We start from the raw sequence: 21,847 nt of genomic DNA on the forward strand, positions 1-21,847 counted from the left end.
GAAATAACTGTCTTAACATTTCTTCATCAAGATCTAAAAGTTCATCAGAACTTATCCTTTTACCAGTAGCAGAACTAATTCTTTTTCCAGTATCAGAACTTGTCCTGTGACTTGTGATTTCAGCTTTTCTTGATGAGAAACCTCTACCTCTACCCATTCCAGAGTTTCCTTGGTCATCCTTTTCATCATCCCTCCCCTTCAGTGTCTTATCAGTTTTACATTTGGACTTAATTACTTTCTCCCCCTTTTTGGCATCAGCAGGTAATAGAAGAGATGTGGCGCCCTCCAAACCCGGGTCAGAAGTTTGGGGTCCACAACACAAACACAATATATCAACCTGTATAAGAAATATTATTTATAATGACCCTGCTTCACAAAACCACGGATCACAACAGGTTAAAGTATGAAAACAAGCCACAACCTTAATTATTACATCGTACCAAATCCCAACTAATTTAACTTACAATTGATAATAAAATCATTCTTACAACCTTGCTATCTCACTACTGCCATAAGCTCCTGCTAGCTCGATCAATCATAATCTGGAATCCTAGCTCGAACATTGAACTGGGAAACCTTGCTATCAACCGTATCCTTCTTAACTGTAGAATATATAAAAAGATTCGCAAGAGTGAGCTAACTAGCTCAGCAAGTCATATTATCAATAACTGAGGTTAGACAATAATAAATGAGATGATTCAAAGGAATCAAGTTTCTTGTTAAACAATTAATATAATTGGATTATTCATTTTAAGTTTTTAAACCAAGGTTAGGCTGATGATCAGTCACACACTAACCCCGAGCAAAGCACACAGCACTGCTCTAACTACTGGATCCAAGGCACACATTGGCCTAACTTGACCATCGATATGGTCTGACCACGAATCTGGTCCATACAAAGAAAACTATCCAATTCTAAAGCATTTCAATATGATAAACAATAGAGTTCAATAAAACCAGATCATAATCAATAACCATAAAACATTTGTAAAAGAGCATGGTAAAAGTTCATAGTTACCAAAAAGGGTATGTCAAAATACATAAAAGAAGTGGCCTCCAGCCGGTAGGATAATCGGGTATTAGATGAATAGTGTTTTTCCAAAGTTTTAGTGCTTTGATATCACAAGGTATGGTTAAGTATAAAAGTTTTTGTATATATAAACAATTTTGTTCCAGTGTTTGGTATATGATGGATATATATTTGTGGAGTAGTATCGTATTTGTGTGGTTTAATATTTGGTAAATCCACAAGAAATGGTTCACAAAGAATAAGGCTTACAGCTCAAAGATCAAATGATGTGGCTCAGGTTCAAGGCTGGAGGATTCAAAGTATTTCCAATATAAAAGAGAGCTATTTTGAATATTAACAATAGGTCACAAGAGAATTTAGAAATATTTGCAATAAATCTCGAGAAAGGTTTAGAAGTACTTGCCTTATCATAATTGATTCCAACCTCACTTGTACGTGTCTACGACTCTATTCAACCACCATTCATCTGTTTCTCCTATGCCTTGTTTCTAATCTCTGCTCATTTGCTGTATTTTCTACATGTCAATTCTATTTTCTGATCACCTGCTTCTCTTTCTTACGCCTTGCTTACTCTGCTAAGCATCATAAGTATCTATCAATATTCCACTCATACGATTCTGTTCAACATATACTTCTATCTACCCTTCGTTTCACCCAAATCCGATTAACGGATTGAAAGTTATGCCATAAACAGTAATCATCGAATATATAAACCGACAGTCAATCAACAAGTCACACAAATACATCACGTAATCAATGACATATCATTTATAAAGACATTTCGGGTCATAAATAGGTTTTCTAGTATTTAAAATGATTTTTAAAACATTTTTCGGAATTAAAACGGGTCATTGGATCAATTTCGGAATAATAAACAGGGTTCGGTTGGCCAATTCTGGCTCCGAAACAATTTTAGAATAATTATCGAGCCTTGAAAATAGTTTAGAATAATATTTTAAAGCTCAAAACTATTTTTCGAAATTTTTAAATCATTTTTAAATAATTAAATCTAATTAAATAATTAATTAAAAATCAATTAATAATTAATTAAATCAATTAATCAATTAATTTTTGAATTAATTGACTAATTAATCAATTAAAAATTAACTGAAATTAATTAACTAATTAATTCAGATTTATTTGTGAATTAAAAATAATTTTCGGAATTAAAATAATAATTTTTAGAATTTTCAGCAATTAAAAACGGATTTTTATAATAAAAATAAATAGGAAATATGATTTTTAAACATTTTTAAAACAGGAATCCAATTTTTGCAAAGTCTGGAAACTTCAGGGACTAAACTTCATCATCTACAAAACTACAAGGACAAAACTGCAATTTTGCAGTCCAGTCGCCGGAAAACACAGGGGTGGCCGGAGAACACGATTCCGGCCTCCTCACCTTGCCACAAGCTCCAGATCACATCTACGGATTACCAGGAACATAACCATGCAATCAAATCGATCTAACAATCCCTGAGTTGGCCGGAATTTGGCCGTGAAGTTTGCCAGTTTCTGGCGAACATCGGAAATATTCAAAACACAACTCCCTTCTCTACAGACCTCGTTGATTCGTGAAACTTATACGACTGGTGTAACACCCCCAGATCCGGGGTCGGGGATCCGGGTCGTCACGGTCTTTCTTTCCACAATATCACTTCACTTAATTAATAATAACCAACCTTATGCTGTGACCCCACACTAACATACACCACAACCCGTTATAGTCTCAGAGATGAAATTCAAATAAGTACAAGTCTTTGAATCCACAATTTAAAAGTTATTACAACCCAAAACGATTACTTGATAAATTTACAGTTAATTGCCATTATCTGCCACAAGTTATAATTATACATAATTGATTCTCCAAAAGCAGATGGTCTAATCTACAATAGATCTACCTCTGCAGCTATAGCAGCTACGACATCAACGGGAAGACGCGGAACGCTTTCCACGCGCTTGCGCTGGGTCTGCTGGAGTCTGGTCATCTTTCCTAACTGTTGTTGTGTGATGAAAGAAGAAAGCAAGGGTGAGCAGCAAGCCCACCAAAATAATATGCATAATTATTTACAGTATATGAGTCTACTCATAATACTCATGAAAGTCTTGGTCAAACGAAATGAACCAAGTTGATAACTTAATGCGATGAAGTCGCAAAATATTCAGTATATATATATACATATATACTTTTCAAAATATTGGAAGTCCTCTTCCATGCATAATATACACAAAGTCCCAGTGTATAACTGTATATAAAAAATATCGTTGCAAGGTGATCTCATATATCTAACCTTGTCTCAACGTTTTTCTGAAAATCTTTGTCATTCATAAGACAATTATTAATTAGATATAAGTTTAAAAGATGAAGTTACCAAATACTTCACTACATTTATATCATTCCCAATACTACTTGAACTACCACCGTTCAAGTTATAATCAATTTCAAAAGTTCATCCCACTGATGAGACCACAAGATAAGACTTGAATAGATTCAATCTTTGAAAGATTATTGAATGAAAAAGTTATGAGATACTTTATTTAGTCCCGATATATATATAACCACATATATATATCCCTTTAAACATTTCCTGGAACCTCTGTTATGTGAAGTATGAACAGAGTTCGAAACATCCAATGAATTTTGGAAAGGAAAAGAATTTTGGCATAAACCCGATATCTTGCTGATCAGGCAAAGATACCAATAAGTAACCTTTTCTACTAGTAGATGGACGAATTCCCCACTGGTCATCACCCTGGTCATAATTAAGACCTATGCTGGACTGCCACTCAGCCACCTATGCATTTGATGGACTCCCACTGAGCCACTTACACAATAATAGACCGTACCTCGGCCTGTCGCTTATGCCGACTCAATGAGAGGGGCTTACTTCCCGAACGTTGGGCAAGTAATCAATTCATTTACCAAATCTGCAACCTTGTTGCGAATATAAAATACACCACAGAGCCGGATTCCCCAGGTTTTGAGCGAGTATTTAAATCCCCTTAAAAGGAAGATCTTAAATATAAAAATGAGTTTTTGGGATCCGCTCTGACTTTTAAAAATCATTTTGAAGACTCGAAAACACTTTAAAGAGTGTTTGGAGTAAGGCTGATTTAATGAAGTAAATCAGTCCCCAGAATATTTTAGAAAATGACTGAATATTATTATTTTAAATAATATTCCCATAAAGAATAATCTTTATAAAAATAATTGAAGTAGAAGTATTAACTTATACTTGAAATAAACATTAAATAACCAAAGATATACTTATATGAAAGTATTATCTTTATTTGAATAATCGAAAATAAGTTTGATTATTAACACCTTATTCTTTAATAGAATAAAGAATATAATTCAGTACATAATCGGAGTCATAGATCCTCAAATGAATATTCAAATAATATTCAATAAATAATATAAACTGAGTCATAAGCCCCCGAATGAATATTCAAATAATATTCAATAAATAATATAAAAGGAGTCATAAGCCCTCGAATGAATATTCAAATAATATTCAAATAATAAAATAAACTGAGTCATAAGCCCTCGAATGAATATTCAAATAATATTCAAATAATAAAATAAACTGAGTCATAAGCCCTCGAATGAATATTCAAATAATATTCAAATAATAAAATAAACTGAGTCATAAGCCCTCGAATGAATATTCAAATAATATTCAAATAATAGAATAAAGGTATCGAATAAACCTTATTCGATCCATAGTTTTAAAAACTATATCCATATATATATATATATATAAATATATATATATATAATATACTCGGGAACATCGACTCCCGGTTTAGAAATATGTTCACCTTTTATCCCCTATACTAAGGGTATACGCAACTACTTGCTTATTTCTAGCATAGGTATTATGCAACTATAAGCACTGAAATCAACAGATAGATAACCAGATTACGAAACAGACATGCATATATACCATATTAGCATGCTCCAATATATCGCAAAATTTGCTAATAACAATCATGCAATATCACAAGATAATGCATATACATATATTTACATCACAACAACAGTATAACGGGTAGAAAACTTGCCTGAGCGACTTGGGGTGATAAAAGGCTCGGGACGAGTCTGGTAACCTATAAACAACAAGTAAGTTGGAATTAAACCAAAATCACTTGTAAATCTATACTTTAACTAACTTAGACTCTAACGCTTGATTTTGCGCTCACTGATTTGCTTAAGTCACTCGGGTACCCTCGGCTCCTTCATTTTTAATAATTTAACCTTTACGAGTTTTAAAGCGATTCCTTCGCGAGTGACTTACCAACTGCCTAAAACACTTACCATAAATGTTTCATGCATTAATTAACCCTTTTTGGTCTTTAACCTACATTTCAAAGTAAGGCGAGGGAAAAAGTTTCGTTCGTGAAACGCCGTTACTTGAAACGGTCGTTTCTCCTAAACCGTAAATCGGAATCGAACGAACTACATATCAAAACGAAGCTCGTAACATGAGCTATCTAAACATGGCAGTGGTCACAATCTAGCAGGGGGTTCTCGGGTCCTAATGCTATGCACAAAAACAGTCCAAAGAAAATCGGACGTTACGACGGCTATGTTTACGCGATTTCCCATTTTTTTTAAACCATTCAAACCCATTCCAAATCAACCCCAAATCCAACCTCAAATCCATCATACAACAATCATCCATCCTTATCACATCATAACAACCCCAACCAATTCAATTTAATCATTCATACTTATGCCTAAACTTAACTTTAATCATACTTAAGTTCTTTTATTCAAAACCACAACATTTACCATTTATACTTATTCCTCACATGAACTAAAAGCTTTACTTAGGTTCTTTAACTAATTACCAAGATTTACAACTCCAATAATACAACAAAACCAACTAATCTCTACAACTCAACCAAACTTCAACCATTCAAGCATCATGCTTCACATATGCTAAATCAAACACATTCAATCCTAATTACTCAAAACTAAAGCTAGGGTTTGTAGTTTATACCTTCCTTGGAGAGTGGAGAATCAAGAGGATGGCTTGGAATCACCTTTAAAGTCTTTATCCAAGCTTAATCTAAACAAAACTTCAAGAACACAAATTTTAGTTCTTGAAAACACTATTCACCATCTTCTTTGATGATTTATAGAAAAAGATTGGCTTGGAATTAGAAGCTTAAACTTATAGGAAGTATGTAACTTAATTAGGAGAAGCTAGGATAATTACCTTGGAAAATAACAAGTGGAGGAGCTTGGACTTTCAAAAATTAAGAAACCCACCCGAGAGCTTCATGAAGAATGGAGAATTTTGTGTTTTGTTTGATGAAAATGAAATGATTTGCTTGGTTGGTTGATTTGGTTTTGTTTTTGCTTTAGTGAATTACCTTCTTGCCCTTGGATTTGTGTGGTTACAAAGCCACCACACCTCCTCCTTCCCATGTCATGCTTATCTCATCCACATGATGTCATCCTTCCTTCCTTGTCTTCTTTCTATTGGTTGGATGACATCATTCCCATTAATCCCTTTGATTAACTTCCTAATCGTTTGCCTAATGACCGCTGATCTGCTATACGGTTCGCTTAACTTTCGTTCTCGTTTTATCGTTTGAAGGATCATACCCGGGATCTTATTACTTAGGTTCCCTTAACCTTTCTCAATATATTATATTCCTTCTATGATCCTCTTTTATAATCCTTTAATTTAAATCCTTTTTATCCTGTTACCTTATACTCAATTCTCTCCGTATATTGTGGATTTCCGGGAAAAACCAAAGTGTTCGGAATTGGATTCTGACGATCTTTACATACACTTATATACTTCATAGAGTACTAATAATATCCCATAAGATCAATAACAGAACCCCTACATAGCGTGGCATGAAAAGTTTTCTCGTTCAGCAAAAACACTATTCATAAGGGTTTCAAAAATTTCCAAAATTGGGGTTATTACAGTCTCCCCTCCTTAAAAGGATTCCGTCCCGGAATCAGATAGAAAATGAATAGGGATACCTTCCTAGCATTGCACCTTCTAACTCTTAAGTAAATTTTCCCACATTGTGGTCCTACCACCAAACTCTGCCTAGTTTAATAATCCTTCTCCTAAGCACTTGTTCTTTTTCACTCTATAACCCTTCCTGGTTGCTCCATACAGGTTACGTCGGGTTGCATATCTATGCGCTCATATGCCTCTATTTATCTGGCATCTAAATTACACTTCCTTAACATTGATACGTGAAACACGTTACGACCTGCTACATGTTCGGGGTTAGGGCTAGCTTCTATGCTATCCTCCCAATACGTCTTAATATATCCAAGGGTCCAGCAATTCGTGGACTTAGCTTTCATTTCTTTCCGAACCTCATCAATCCTCTCCAAGGGATACCTATAACATTACTAGGTCCCCTATTTCATACTCTTTATCCTTTCGTTTCAAATCAACATACTTATCATGTCCATCTTGGGCTACTACCAGCCGTCCTCTGATTAGATCTATCATATCCTTGATCTTTTGGACTACTGCGGGTCCGAGTATCTTGCGCTCTACAACTTCATCCTAACATAAGGGAGATCGACATTGTCTTCCCTCAAGGATCTCATAAGGCGACATCTCGATAATGACATATGATCTATTGTCGTAAGATAACTCAATCCGAATTAAGTGATCATTCCAAATTCTTTCAAGTCTATTGCACAGACTCTCATCATAGCTTCCAATCATTAGAGCTCTTGCTTCTCAATACCCATTCTTTTCCAGTTCGTAATCGCTACTACCTTCCGTTCCTAATATTATACGGGTTATACTTTTGCTTGTTAGCGTTCTATAACCTTTTAATAACCACGTCAACCTTAGTATCACGAATGTGTTCCCATTCCGCATACTACCACCACTTTATTACTCCTTTTTCAGTTGTTTCTATTTTCCAAAATTTGATCAATCAAATAGAAGTAAAGGAATTTGTTGAGAGATCACTATGATCATGAACACTTGTTATATTGCATAGTTAGTACAGAAGGTGGCCAGCCTTTAGTACTTGACAAGCAATTAAACAACATGTGGTATCCTACTAGGCTTCTATCACAAAGATAGATAGTCATTCGGCAATACCTCCCCTTCTGGAAGGGTTGTTCTTCTCAGCTTACATGAAATGAAAAGAAGAGAAAAGAACGAACTGAAGAGAATTGTATATATGAAAAAAAATATACTGCCACAAAATATCTGGCTTGGAACCTACCTCTGAACTATAGAGGTTTGTCATAGAAGAACAAAACATATATGTATTTAATCAACATCAAGTATTATAGCATCGCATTTCACGTGCCTAAATATTTTCGCTATCCCGTCCATCATTCTATGGACCCATGCTCTTCCTCGAGCTTATACACAATTACCTTTGAAACTCCCTCGACATCGAAAATCGAATCTGGGATCTCATTCTAGACATCATCGTTACTTGAATTCTATGCTTGCACCGCAACCTTCCTTGTATAATAATACGACTCTCTATTGATAAGAAAGAATAATTATTCACTAGGTAGATACTCTACTTAATTAGTCTATCAATGATAACTTATACACTACCACTACCCGATTAGTGGTACTCAATCTCAACACCCATTCCAATACAACTCTCACGGTTGTAATCAGCTCATTACTCGCAGAATCATTGCTGCCTTACTAAGGTCCACCACTGACCTACTGTAGTCATTCATTTTCTATGAAGTCTTAATAACTAACCATACGGAGTCCATCCATCTCGTATCTAATTCTCCTAAGGAGTTAACATAACCACCAATCACAATTCATGAAGAACACTCCAAACTCTGACGTACTTTCATGACATGAAGCAGATAAAATTTGCAGAAGAGTTTCGCTCAAAGCAATGATAGCAGGTTAATACCATTCTTAATCATATGCCTTCAATAGAAGACTTAACTCAAAGGTTTGTTTAGTCCTTTTTGAACTATGGTCCTGGCTTATCTCAAGATAGTATCTTCTGAGATAGATAGCCCGCTCATGGCGATTACACGAATTAAACCTTTACTAACTACTATTACGGTTGGGTATTGCACAGTCATCAGAAGGAATGTCAATCTTCCAAACCATAATACAACCTTCACATTTTTTTAACCATCATCACTGTATTCTTTTGGCACACGCGCCTATAATTATCCACTTACCTTTAAAGTGTCGGCCACCTCTTTGGCCTTTCCTGATAGTAAAATTTCCTTACAGTCAATGTCATTTTAACCACCTCCAAATAAATTTTCTACCTTATTTCAATCACAGCTTATGTGAAGATGTTTTCCTTAAAATCTGATGAGTAAAAAAAAAATATCACCATTTTTCCATAAGTTATTGCCTCAATCTTTAGAGGTTAATCACTGTCACGACTGACTCTCAATCATACTTAGAACATCTTTTATCCTAGGCCCTAATTGCCCTGACAATTTCAACCTTTACTGGTTCGATCCATACTTTCTCGTGGTTTAACATGTGCCCCACTTGGCAACATCATAATTACGTCATATTTCCTTTATCAACATTTCTATTCTTGAGAATTTTGAATATTACCTTTCTCCTTGTAAAACCTCTAAGGTTATCCTTGAATCGTTCCTCCTGTATTCCCTAGATACAGGGCATATCAAAATACCATTTACTATTACTAGAACCATTGTCTATATACTTCTGAAAATTTCTCCACGAATTCTTAAAGGTTATTGTTACCTTAACCCTTTCCAAATCATACTGTCAAAACTCATACCGTCCCTATTAAGGGTGAAATGCAAACCTTTATGCATTCCCCTAGGATTCATTTTAAGTTACCGATGTTCTAGCCTTAATTCCACCTTTAAAAGGTACCTGCATCCATCCATGGATAAATCAAGTCATATATCCTCGACAGATTATCTTATTCATCATTCCCACCTCGATAGTCGATACCTAATTTCATAATAGCATCCTTATTCAAATTGAGGTCAATCCATATGGCCTCCAAAAGATAACAACGGTTATCCGCTTGTCTTGCCTAATTTGGTAACGATAACAAGGATGTTCTGGAAGATATTGGTCGTGTTCAACGTGAACTTCTTTTTAATAATTCCTTATTTACTTCTGTTGTTTATCTCAACAGTCACCTCAATGTTGGGATATCTTTCATATCTGGCGTCTCCCTTTCTGGGTATCATGCCACCGGTCTTACACTTTACCTTCTTGAAGGTCACTTCCTTCACCCAATTTTCTTAATTCCTTACTTTCTTGTCTCCTCAGTCTATCCGCGTCTCATTATTTATCCTTCGAATTATCTCAAGGTTTCCTCGAATCTTCCCAACTTACAGGGGATAAAATATATGTATCTCTTATACCTTCAACCATCAATTTAACTCATGGTGAATCACTCTCATCCGGACGATTACATACTTTTCTATTTCTATTGCTATGAGTCTTTAGGGTTTCCTCATACCCGACTCCCTTATCATACCTCAAACTCCTTTGCCTTTATATCCCTTTCCACTTCAGTTCCTTTTTATTTCCCTTTCTCTTATCATTATTTCATGAACCATCACAACATAAGCATTGATTCCAAACATCCCGTCATTCTGGATTCGTGTCCTCAGAACGAATCTTGATAACTTTTACAACTTAGATTCATAATTTATCATACTCGTCTGCCTTTGTTCTGGCTCTAAAGCTTTTACACTATCTCCTTATCTTTGGGAATTACTTTCCCGAAAACAATTGACTGAACTTAAATCAGTTTATTATAATCTCTTGTTCCGTGCCTTCCTTGGCCTTTTACCGGCGGGTGGCCTCTCTCTTAGGAGGGTAAGTGATAAAAACAGTCTTTTGTGATTCGTCAATCATTTAGAATCTCAAATGATTCCTATATTTCCTTTAGCCAGGCTCTTGCCTCGACTGGGTCAGCTTGTTCCTTGGAACTCTGAGAGCTTAGCGATTTAAAGGTCCTGAAAGAATTTCCCACCGCACTGTCTCCTCAGGGTGGTGGTTGGGGATAATAGTCTAAGTTCTCTTTAGACAGGTCCATGAATTTCCGTATAGGAGTACCGTCTCGGGTCTCCTTATCTCGCTCAACTTTTTGTTTCCTTAGTATGAAATGTTTCATCCTACTCCCCATAATTGGGGTCATCTTTTAATTTAAAATCCTCATTTTTCACTCCATTATGTCATGGGTTCCTTCTATCTTGATGGCGACCTCCCTGACTATCACGTTCAGGGTTTGCTCTAAATCTTATTCCTCAAACTAGCTTTCATCTAAGATCTCATCTTTAAGCTCTTGAACATTTGGAACCCAAATTCTGTAGGAATACCTCATTATTCCCTTCTCATCTTTCTCGGTATTAACCTCTTATCTATTTGTTGGCTCTCTGCCTTCATTCATAACTTTTCTGGCACAATATGATCTTTTCCAATAATTCGGGCTGTATTGCTATCTCAACAGCTTTTCGGTACCGGCTCCGGTTACCTTCACTACTATTTCCATTTTCTCAAAATCTCTTATAAACTCTCCAAAAGACATTATCATCTTGAGTCTCTCCTTTTTACTAAGGGCATCAGCCACCATATTGGCTTTCCCCGAATGATAAAGAATCTCCCAATCATAATTCTTGATTAGCTCTAACCGCCTCCTCTGGCGTATGTTGAGCTCTTTCTACGTAAGAATGTACTAGAGCACTTATGGCTTAGGTAATTCTCGCACTTCTCTCCATACAAGTAGTGCCTCCAATCTTTAGGGTAAAACTATTGCCACGAGCCCAAGCTCATGGGTGGGGATATCGAATTTTAAATTCCCTTAATTATCTTGACGCAGACGCGATTATCTTGCTGTGCTATATAAGAAGCACCCTAATTCCTTGTGCGAAGCGTCACTACACTTCACAAAATCACCTTTTCCATCCGGCAATGCCAGCATAGGGGCCATCACCAACCTCTGCTTCAGTTCTTGAAAGCTGTTCTCGCATTTCTCTGTCCATTCGAACTTCTCAGTCTTACGAGTAAGCCGCGTTAAAGGGGTTACTATCTTTACAAACTTGAACGAACCTCCGGTAGTGACCGGCCAATCCTACCTCTGGGAGTTGCCCTAACCATGGTCATCAATTCATCAGTGGTCCTTTATCCAATCTTGCCAGGATCCTCCTTGGGATCCTCCTCAACAACTATCCCTTCTAGGACAACCTCCTCAACCGCTACCTCCTCAATATCAACATCATCCGGTCCTGCGTTAGGACGCTCTATTGGATCCATAATTTGATCTCCAATGAGTAATAAAACATCATCGCGATGTTGCTCCTCAACCTCAGGGTTCGGAGTCCCGCTACCATATACGATAACGAACTACGCTCCTATCACGATATTTATAAGGGTTCCCATAAGGGTTTTTAACTGTCAGTGCTACGTTAGGTAGCCCGACTATGAACTTGGCAAGAGTTCTTATTATCTTAGTTAACTTATTATCTTAACGTCCCATCATCTCTGAGGTTTATAACGCTTGGCTCTGATACCATTTCTGTAACACCCCCAGATCCGGGGTCGGGGATCCGGGTCGTCACGGTCTTTCTTTCCACAATATCACTTCACTTAATTAATAATAACCAACCTTATGCTGTGACCCCACACTAACATACACCACAACCCGTTATAGTCTCAGAGATGAAATTCAAATAAGTACAAGTCTTTGAATCCACAATTTAAAAGTTATTACAACCCAAAACGATTACTTGATAAATTTACAGTTAATTGCCATTATCTGCCACAAGTTATAATTATACATAATTGATTCTCCAAAAGCAGATGGTCTAATCTACAATAGATCTACCTCTGCAGCTATAGCAGCTACGACATCAACGGGAAGACGCGGAACGCTTTCCACGCGCTTGCGCTGGGTCTGCTGGAGTCTGGTCATCTTTCCTAACTGTTGTTGTGTGATGAAAGAAGAAAGCAAGGGTGAGCAGCAAGCCCACCAAAATAATATGCATAATTATTTACAGTATATGAGTCTACTCATAATACTCATGAAAGTCTTGGTCAAACGAAATGAACCAAGTTGATAACTTAATGCGATGAAGTCGCAAAATATTCAGTATATATATATATACATATATACTTTTCAAAATATTGGAAGTCCTCTTCCATGCATAATATACACAAAGTCCCAGTGTATAACTGTATATAAAAAATATCGTTGCAAGGTGATCTCATATATCTAACCTTGTCTCAACGTTTTTCTGAAAATCTTTGTCATTCATAAGACAATTATTAATTAGATATAAGTTTAAAAGATGAAGTTACCAAATACTTCACTACATTTATATCATTCCCAATACTACTTGAACTACCACCGTTCAAGTTATAATCAATTTCAAAAGTTCATCCCACTGATGAGACCACAAGATAAGACTTGAATAGATTCAATCTTTGAAAGATTATTGAATGAAAAAGTTATGAGATACTTTATTTAGTCCCGATATATATATAACCACATATATATATCCCTTTAAACATTTCCTGGAACCTCTGTTATGTGAAGTATGAACAGAGTTCGAAACATCCAATGAATTTTGGAAAGGAAAAGAATTTTGGCATAAACCCGATATCTTGCTGATCAGGCAAAGATACCAATAAGTAACCTTTTCTACTAGTAGATGGACGAATTCCCCACTGGTCATCACCCTGGTCATAATTAAGACCTATGCTGGACTGCCACTCAGCCACCTATGTATTTGATGGACTCCCACTGAGCCACTTACACAATAATAGACCGTACCTCGGCCTGTCGCTTATGCCGACTCAATGAGAGGGGCTTACTTCCCGAACGTTGGGCAAGTAATCAATTCATTTACCAAATCTGCAACCTTGTTGCGAATATAAAATACACCACAGAGCCGGATTCCCCAGGTTTTGAGCGAGTATTTAAATCCCCTTAAAAGGAAGATCTTAAATATAAAAATGAGTTTTTGGGATCCGCTCTGACTTTTAAAAATCATTTTGAAGACTCGAAAACACTTTAAAGAGTGTTTGGAGTAAGGCTGATTTAATGAAGTAAATCAGTCCCCAGAATATTTTAGAAAATGACTGAATATTATTATTTTAAATAATATTCCCATAAAGAATAATCTTTATAAAAATAATTGAAGTAGAAGTATTAACTTATACTTGAAATAAACATTAAATAACCAAAGATATACTTATATGAAAGTATTATCTTTATTTGAATAATCGAAAATAAGTTTGATTATTAACACCTTATTCTTTAATAGAATAAAGAATATAATTCAGTACATAATCGGAGTCATAGATCCTCAAATGAATATTCAAATAATATTCAATAAATAATATAAACTGAGTCATAAGCCCCCGAATGAATATTCAAATAATATTCAATAAATAATATAAAAGGAGTCATAAGCCCTCGAATGAATATTCAAATAATATTCAAATAATAAAATAAACTGAGTCATAAGCCCTCGAATGAATATTCAAATAATATTCAAATAATAAAATAAACTGAGTCATAAGCCCTCGAATGAATATTCAAATAATATTCAAATAATAAAATAAACTGAGTCATAAGCCCTCGAATGAATATTCAAATAATATTCAAATAATAGAATAAAGGTATCGAATAAACCTTATTCGATCCATAGTTTTAAAAACTATATCCATATATATATATATATATATAAATATATATATATATATAATATACTCGGGAACATCGACTCCCGGTTTAGAAATATGTTCACCTTTTATCCCCTATACTAAGGGTATACGCAACTACTTGCTTATTTCTAGCATAGGTATTATGCAACTATAAGCACTGAAATCAACAGATAGATAACCAGATTACGAAACAGACATGCATATATACCATATTAGCATGCTCCAATATATCGCAAAATTTGCTAATAACAATCATGCAATATCACAAGATAATGCATATACATATATTTACATCACAACAACAGTATAACGGGTAGAAAACTTGCCTGAGCGACTTGGGGTGATAAAAGGCTCGGGACGAGTCTGGTAACCTATAAACAACAAGTAAGTTGGAATTAAACCAAAATCACTTGTAAATCTATACTTTAACTAACTTAGACTCTAACGCTTGATTTTGCGCTCACTGATTTGCTTAAGTCACTCGGGTACCCTCGGCTCCTTCATTTTTAATAATTTAACCTTTACGAGTTTTAAAGCGATTCCTTCGCGAGTGACTTACCAACTGCCTAAAACACTTACCATAAATGTTTCATGCATTAATTAACCCTTTTTGGTCTTTAACCTACATTTCAAAGTAAGGCGAGGGAAAAAGTTTCGTTCGTGAAACGCCGTTACTTGAAACGGTCGTTTCTCCTAAACCGTAAATCGGAATCGAACGAACTACATATCAAAACGAAGCTCGTAACATGAGCTATCTAAACATGGCAGTGGTCACAATCTAGCAGGGGGTTCTCGGGTCCTAATGCTATGCACAAAAACAGTCCAAAGAAAATCGGACGTTACGACGGCTATGTTTACGCGATTTCCCATTTTTTTTAAACCATTCAAACCCATTCCAAATCAACCCCAAATCCAACCTCAAATCCATCATACAACAATCATCCATCCTTATCACATCATAACAACCCCAACCAATTCAATTTAATCATTCATACTTATGCCTAAACTTAACTTTAATCATACTTAAGTTCTTTTATTCAAAACCACAACATTTACCATTTATACTTATTCCTCACATGAACTAAAAGCTTTACTTAGGTTCTTTAACTAATTACCAAGATTTACAACTCCAACAATACAACAAAACCAACTAATCTCTACAACTCAACCAAACTTCAACCATTCAAGCATCATGCTTCACATATGCTAAATCAAACACATTCAATCCTAATTACTCAAAACTAAAGCTAGGGTTTGTAGTTTATACCTTCCTTGGAGAGTGGAGAATCAAGAGGATGGCTTGGAATCACCTTTAAAGTCTTTATCCAAGCTTAATCTAAACAAAACTTCAAGAACACAAATTTTAGTTCTTGAAAACACTATTCACCATCTTCTTTGATGATTTATAGAAAAAGATTGGCTTGGAATTAGAAGCTTAAACTTATAGGAAGTATGTAACTTAATTAGGAGAAGCTAGGATAATTACCTTGGAAAATAACAAGTGGAGGAGCTTGGACTTTCAAAAATTAAGAAACCCACCCGAGAGCTTCATGAAGAATGGAGAATTTTGTGTTTTGTTTGATGAAAATGAAATGATTTGCTTGGTTGGTTGATTTGGTTTTGTTTTTGCTTTAGTGAATTACCTTCTTGCCCTTGGATTTGTGTGGTTACAAAGCCACCACACCTCCTCCTTCCCATGTCATGCTTATCTCATCCACATGATGTCATCCTTCCTTCCTTGTCTTCTTTCTATTGGTTGGATGACATCATTCCCATTAATCCCTTTGATTAACTTCCTAATCGTTTGCCTAATGACCGCTGATCTGCTATACGGTTCGCTTAACTTTCGTTCTCGTTTTATCGTTTGAAGGATCATACCCGGGATCTTATTACTTAGGTTTCCTTAACCTTTCTCAATATATTATATTCCTTCTATGATCCTCTTTTATAATCCTTTAATTTAAATCCTTTTTATCCTGTTACCTTATACTCAATTCTCTCCGTATATTGTGGATTTCCGGGAAAAACCAAAGTGTTCGGAATTGGATTCTGACGATCTTTACATACACTTATATACTTCATAGAGTACTAATAATATCCCATAAGATCAATAACAGAACCCCTACATAGCGTGGCATGAAAAGTTTTCTCGTTCAGCAAAAACACTATTCATAAGGGTTTCAAAAATGTCCAAAATTGGGGTTATTACAACTGGATTGCAAATTTTACAGAGAACACAATCCACTATATCACAACATCAATTTATTCCAGAATAAGAAACCCCCAAATTTCAATTAAGAACATTCATACGGGTTATTAACCCTAATTTTGAAATTCGAAAATCAAACTCAAATTTGAACATGTTATTGGACTCCAAATCAGACGTATAATATACCAAAATCATCAGGAAAACAAGCTCTGCAACATGCAATCATCAAATCATACAAACAATCATCCGAACAAAAATTCATATTTTTCATGAAAATAATTCGAAAATAATTAAATTTATAAAAAATCAACCTTTGATTCTGCAGTAAAACAGGTCCTGGAATCTGATAGTACTCCTTGAGACCTTCAAATTGGTTACTCCAACTTTCCAAACGGATTTCACTAACACCTTGAATTTGTGGTTTGATTCTCAGAAAGGTTTATGAATATATGATTTTTCTCTGTAAAAATTATATAATTATCTGCCTGCAAATGATTTTGATACGAAATAAAATACGGTAAAAGGCTATTTATAATTACGGAGAATTAGTATCCCGTTGGATCATTCCGGATATAAAACGGTACGTTTATTTATAAAAACTGATCCAAACGGTATCGGTTTTCGGGATAATTATCCAAATCAGTACAATTTGTACTGCGGTCTTGGTCTCAGCGCCTGGTTACATGTACTACGAGGTGATAATTGGGATAGTTTAATAAAAAGCTCCCGTGTATCGAAAATACGGGTTTTATTGATTTACCGAAACAAATATTGTATCGAAAATGTTGCGCCGGGACCCGCGCAGGACAAACCGTACGCCGGATCGAAAAAGTCGAAACATGGAAAATGCTCGGAATATTACAATTAGGTTAGGAAGGAGTTCTCGGAAGAGTTTCGGGTTCTAAAAACGTAAAAACGGTTAACGGTGGTTGGTTCCCGTTTTCATAAAATAGGTTTTAAATACCCGGAACAAGAGTTTAAAAAAAATCCATATGATTCCTATAAATTCATAAATTAACATAAAAATAATTAGAGAGATATGACAATTATCTATATTTTATTTTGGACATAAAAAAATTGAAATACTCAATTAATAACATTTTTAAACATTCAAACATTTTTAACACTTAACAAATAATTCACAGAATAGATACTGAATACATATAATAATTATCTATTAGCAAAAATAATTACACGATATATCCCGGATATTACATCCTTTCCCCCTTAAAAGGATTCTGTCCTCAGAATCTTCTAAGAAAACAAATGAGGACACTTTTCTCTCATATCACTTTCTAACTCCCAGGTTGACTCTTCAACCTTTGGGTTTCTCTACAATACTCTTACTAACTTTACCACTTTATTTCTCAATACTTTCTCTCTTTCCTCTAGAATCTCTATCGGACTCTCTACATATGATAAATCTGCCTGAAGCTCTATTGGCTCATATTCTATTACATGCCTGGAGTCTGGATTATATTTCTTGAGCATCGATACGTGAAAAACATTGTGAATGTGCTCCATGTGCGGGGGTAACGCCAACTCGTCAGCTACTTTACCAATGCGCTTTAGGATTTCAAAAGGTCTGACATATCTTGGGCTTAGCTTCCCTTTTTTTTTCCAAACCTCGTTAGTCCTTTCCACGGTGATACTTTCAATAATACCAAGCTTCCTTCTTCAAATTCCATGTCTTTTCTTGACTGGTCTGCATATTTCCCCTGACGATCTTGTGCGGCTATTAATCTCTTCTGGATAATTTCAACAACTTCCTTTGTCTGCTGCACCAATTCAGGTCCGAGTATTTTGCGTTTTCCTACTTCGTCCCAATACATTGGAGATCTGCATTTGCGTTCCTAAAGGGCTTCATAGGGTGGCATCCCAATACTGGTGTGATGATTGTTAATGTAAGCAAATTCTACCAGAGGTAAATGCTTGTCCCAACTTCCTTTAATGTCAATACACAAACACGTAGCATGTCCTCGATTGTTTGGATCATTCCTTCACTCTAGCTGTCCGTCTGCGGGTGGTAAGTCGTACTCATATTCAATCTTGTTCCTAAACATTCTTGAAAACTCTTCCAAAATCTCGAATTACATCTTGGATCTCGATCAGATACGATAGACATAAGAATTTCATGACGAACTACAATTTCCTTCAGGCACCTATGGATCAACTTATCGAGCGAAAATCTTTCGTTTATAGGCAGAAAATGAGCTAACTTGGTAATCTATCCACTATAAGCCAAATGGCATCATGATTATTTTTTGTGCTTGGTAACCCCAACTATGAAATCCATGGTGATATGCTCCCACTTCCAAACTTCCAGTGACTGTAGCAATCCACTTGATCTCTGATACTCTACTTTAACTCTGTTGACATATATAACATCTGCTAATTCATTCCACAATTCCTCACTTCATATCTAACCACCTATAATTTCCTTTAAATCTCTATACATCTTGGTACTCCCTGAATGGATTGAATACCTCAAATTATGAACTGCCTGTAAAATTTCATTCTTCAGTTCCATCACTGGTGGAATCCAAATTCTAGAAGAAATCCTAAGAATACCTTGATCGTCCTTTTTGCGTGCACTATTCTTCCCATACTAAATGATTTATCCTGATCTACTACCTCTTCCTGACACTTCTTTATCTTTTCTAACAATCCCGACTGAAAAGTTATACTTATATATTCTCACTCCTTTTTGGATCATGCGCTCTGACTTCCAATTCCAACTTCTAGAATTCCATAGATAATTCTTCTGGTACAGTCTCTATGTTCATTCTCTCTCTTTCTTGCTCATCTCTTGCCACTACATTTGCTTTTCCTAGAGAGTTCATACTTCAACTCTTGTGGTCCGTATATATCTCACATCTTTCTCTATACTTATAATATTTCCCAATTTTTCAAAATGAATATTATTGTTACTTTTAATTCCCAATTATGAGTAGGGTACTTCTGCTCATAAGGTTTCGGTTATCTGGATGCATATGCAATAACTTTATTGTTTTGCCTCAACACACATCCTATTCCCTTACGAGAAGTATCATTATAAACTACCAAATCTCCCTGATGATTTCAAAGTGATAAAATAGGTGTTGTAACCATTCTTTCATTTAACTCCGCAAAGCTTTCTTCACCCTTCTCCATTTCATATAACCTTCTTGCTTTTCCTGGTTAACTTCATCTCTAATATTACAATTTTCAAGAAATCTTGCACAAATTTCCAATAATAACTGGCCCATGATAAAACTTCTTACTTTTGTTGGTGCTTCTGGTCTTTCTTCATTCATACTATCTTTAAATTTTTCTGCTGAATCCTTTTTTTTCCCCTCCTTACTGACTGTCTATACTAAGAATTATACCTCCTGCCATTAAAGTTTTCACCTGGTAAACTCTTTTTATACTGCTTCTTTCTTCTTTGACTCCTCAGCTATCATTGTATAGGTTGCATGGTTCTTCTTAATTAACGCAAGTATATCTTATCCAAATTCTTCCTTCAAAATTCTACTCATCAAATTTAAATATCACTAGTATATCAGTTCATCCCACTAACATTTCTAGAATTTTATAACAACAGTACTGAGTTCTGAAAATCATTTTTGATATGTCCATAAGTTCAATCTTCACTTGGTAATATACCCAGTCTTAAATCAATCTTATAAAAATACCTTGCTTCGTTCATTTAGTTAAACAAATCATTGGTTTCGAGGTAACAGATATCTGCTCTTGAGAGTAAACTTGTTGAGCTTTCGCTAACACATAATCTCACCCTTCCATCTTTCTTATTAACACATCGTGCCGGTGCACTTTAAGGGGGTACGCTAGGTCCAGTTGCTTTTTCTTTTAATCATCTCATGCGTTTGCTCTGGTAACTTCTTCATTTTATCTGGTGCCATTCTGCGCGGGGCTTTGAACACTGGCTTCATTTCACGTACTAAATCAATCATAAACACATTTTCTTTATCTAAAGGAAATATTGGTAACTCATCTGGAAATATGTCTTGATACTGTAAAATCTTCAAGTTCGGTCTGCTCCTAACTCTTATTTATAATCGCCATAGCACTTATATTTTGGTCACTGTAATCTTAAATTATTTTTAACAAATTCTTTACTTTCCTTTGTCCTTTAAACTTCTTCTTGTTCTCCTTTGGCGTCTCCATAACTATCTTCCGTCACGACGGTTTACCTGGGCATCACACTTGAATAGTTAATCCACTCCTTATAATAATATCAAATCTTCTTATCTCAAATGATATCAATTCTTCACATCTTAATGCCAGAAATATCGATTCCGTCATTGGTACTTACATATTTAATGACTGCACATTCTTAATTTGCTAGTCCTTTAGTCCTAGACTTATTGATTCGACAGGATAATTCATCTTATCAATAAAACCTTGAGAAATATATGACCAAGTTGCTCCCATATCTTTTAATACTTTAACGCATAAGGTATCCGCAATAATCTTCCACGTCATCATATCCATATTCTAAATAACATATCACAAATTCTCGTTCTCGGAGACATATCCCTTATTGAAGTAGATTCCCTTAACTGTTAATACATCCCGGGCTAGGGACAGTGATTTGTAATTTTCACCATATGCCCTTGTTTCCTTCCCATGCATGCGAGGTAGATGAGACTTTGCCCGCTGAGTGTATAATACGTTAACTTTTGTTTGAAAAACTCTCGCAAGGAACAACGGTACAACGAAACAAATAGAAGGATTCACAATTTTAATAAACGTAGAGTTGAAGAGAAAGAAGAAGTAATGATTTGAATATGAATGAGACAACCACATTAGTACTGAAGATGGCCAGTCTTTCATACCGTGTGGCATACAGCACATGATTAGGTGGCGTCCCACCCGACTCTTTGTTATTCCGACAAAGTGTTTCATCATAACACTGTTTGTCCCAATCAGAAA

This window comes from Apium graveolens, chromosome 10, assembly GCF_009905375.1.
Source record: "Apium graveolens cultivar Ventura chromosome 10, ASM990537v1, whole genome shotgun sequence".
NCBI lineage: Eukaryota > Viridiplantae > Streptophyta > Magnoliopsida > Apiales > Apiaceae > Apium > Apium graveolens.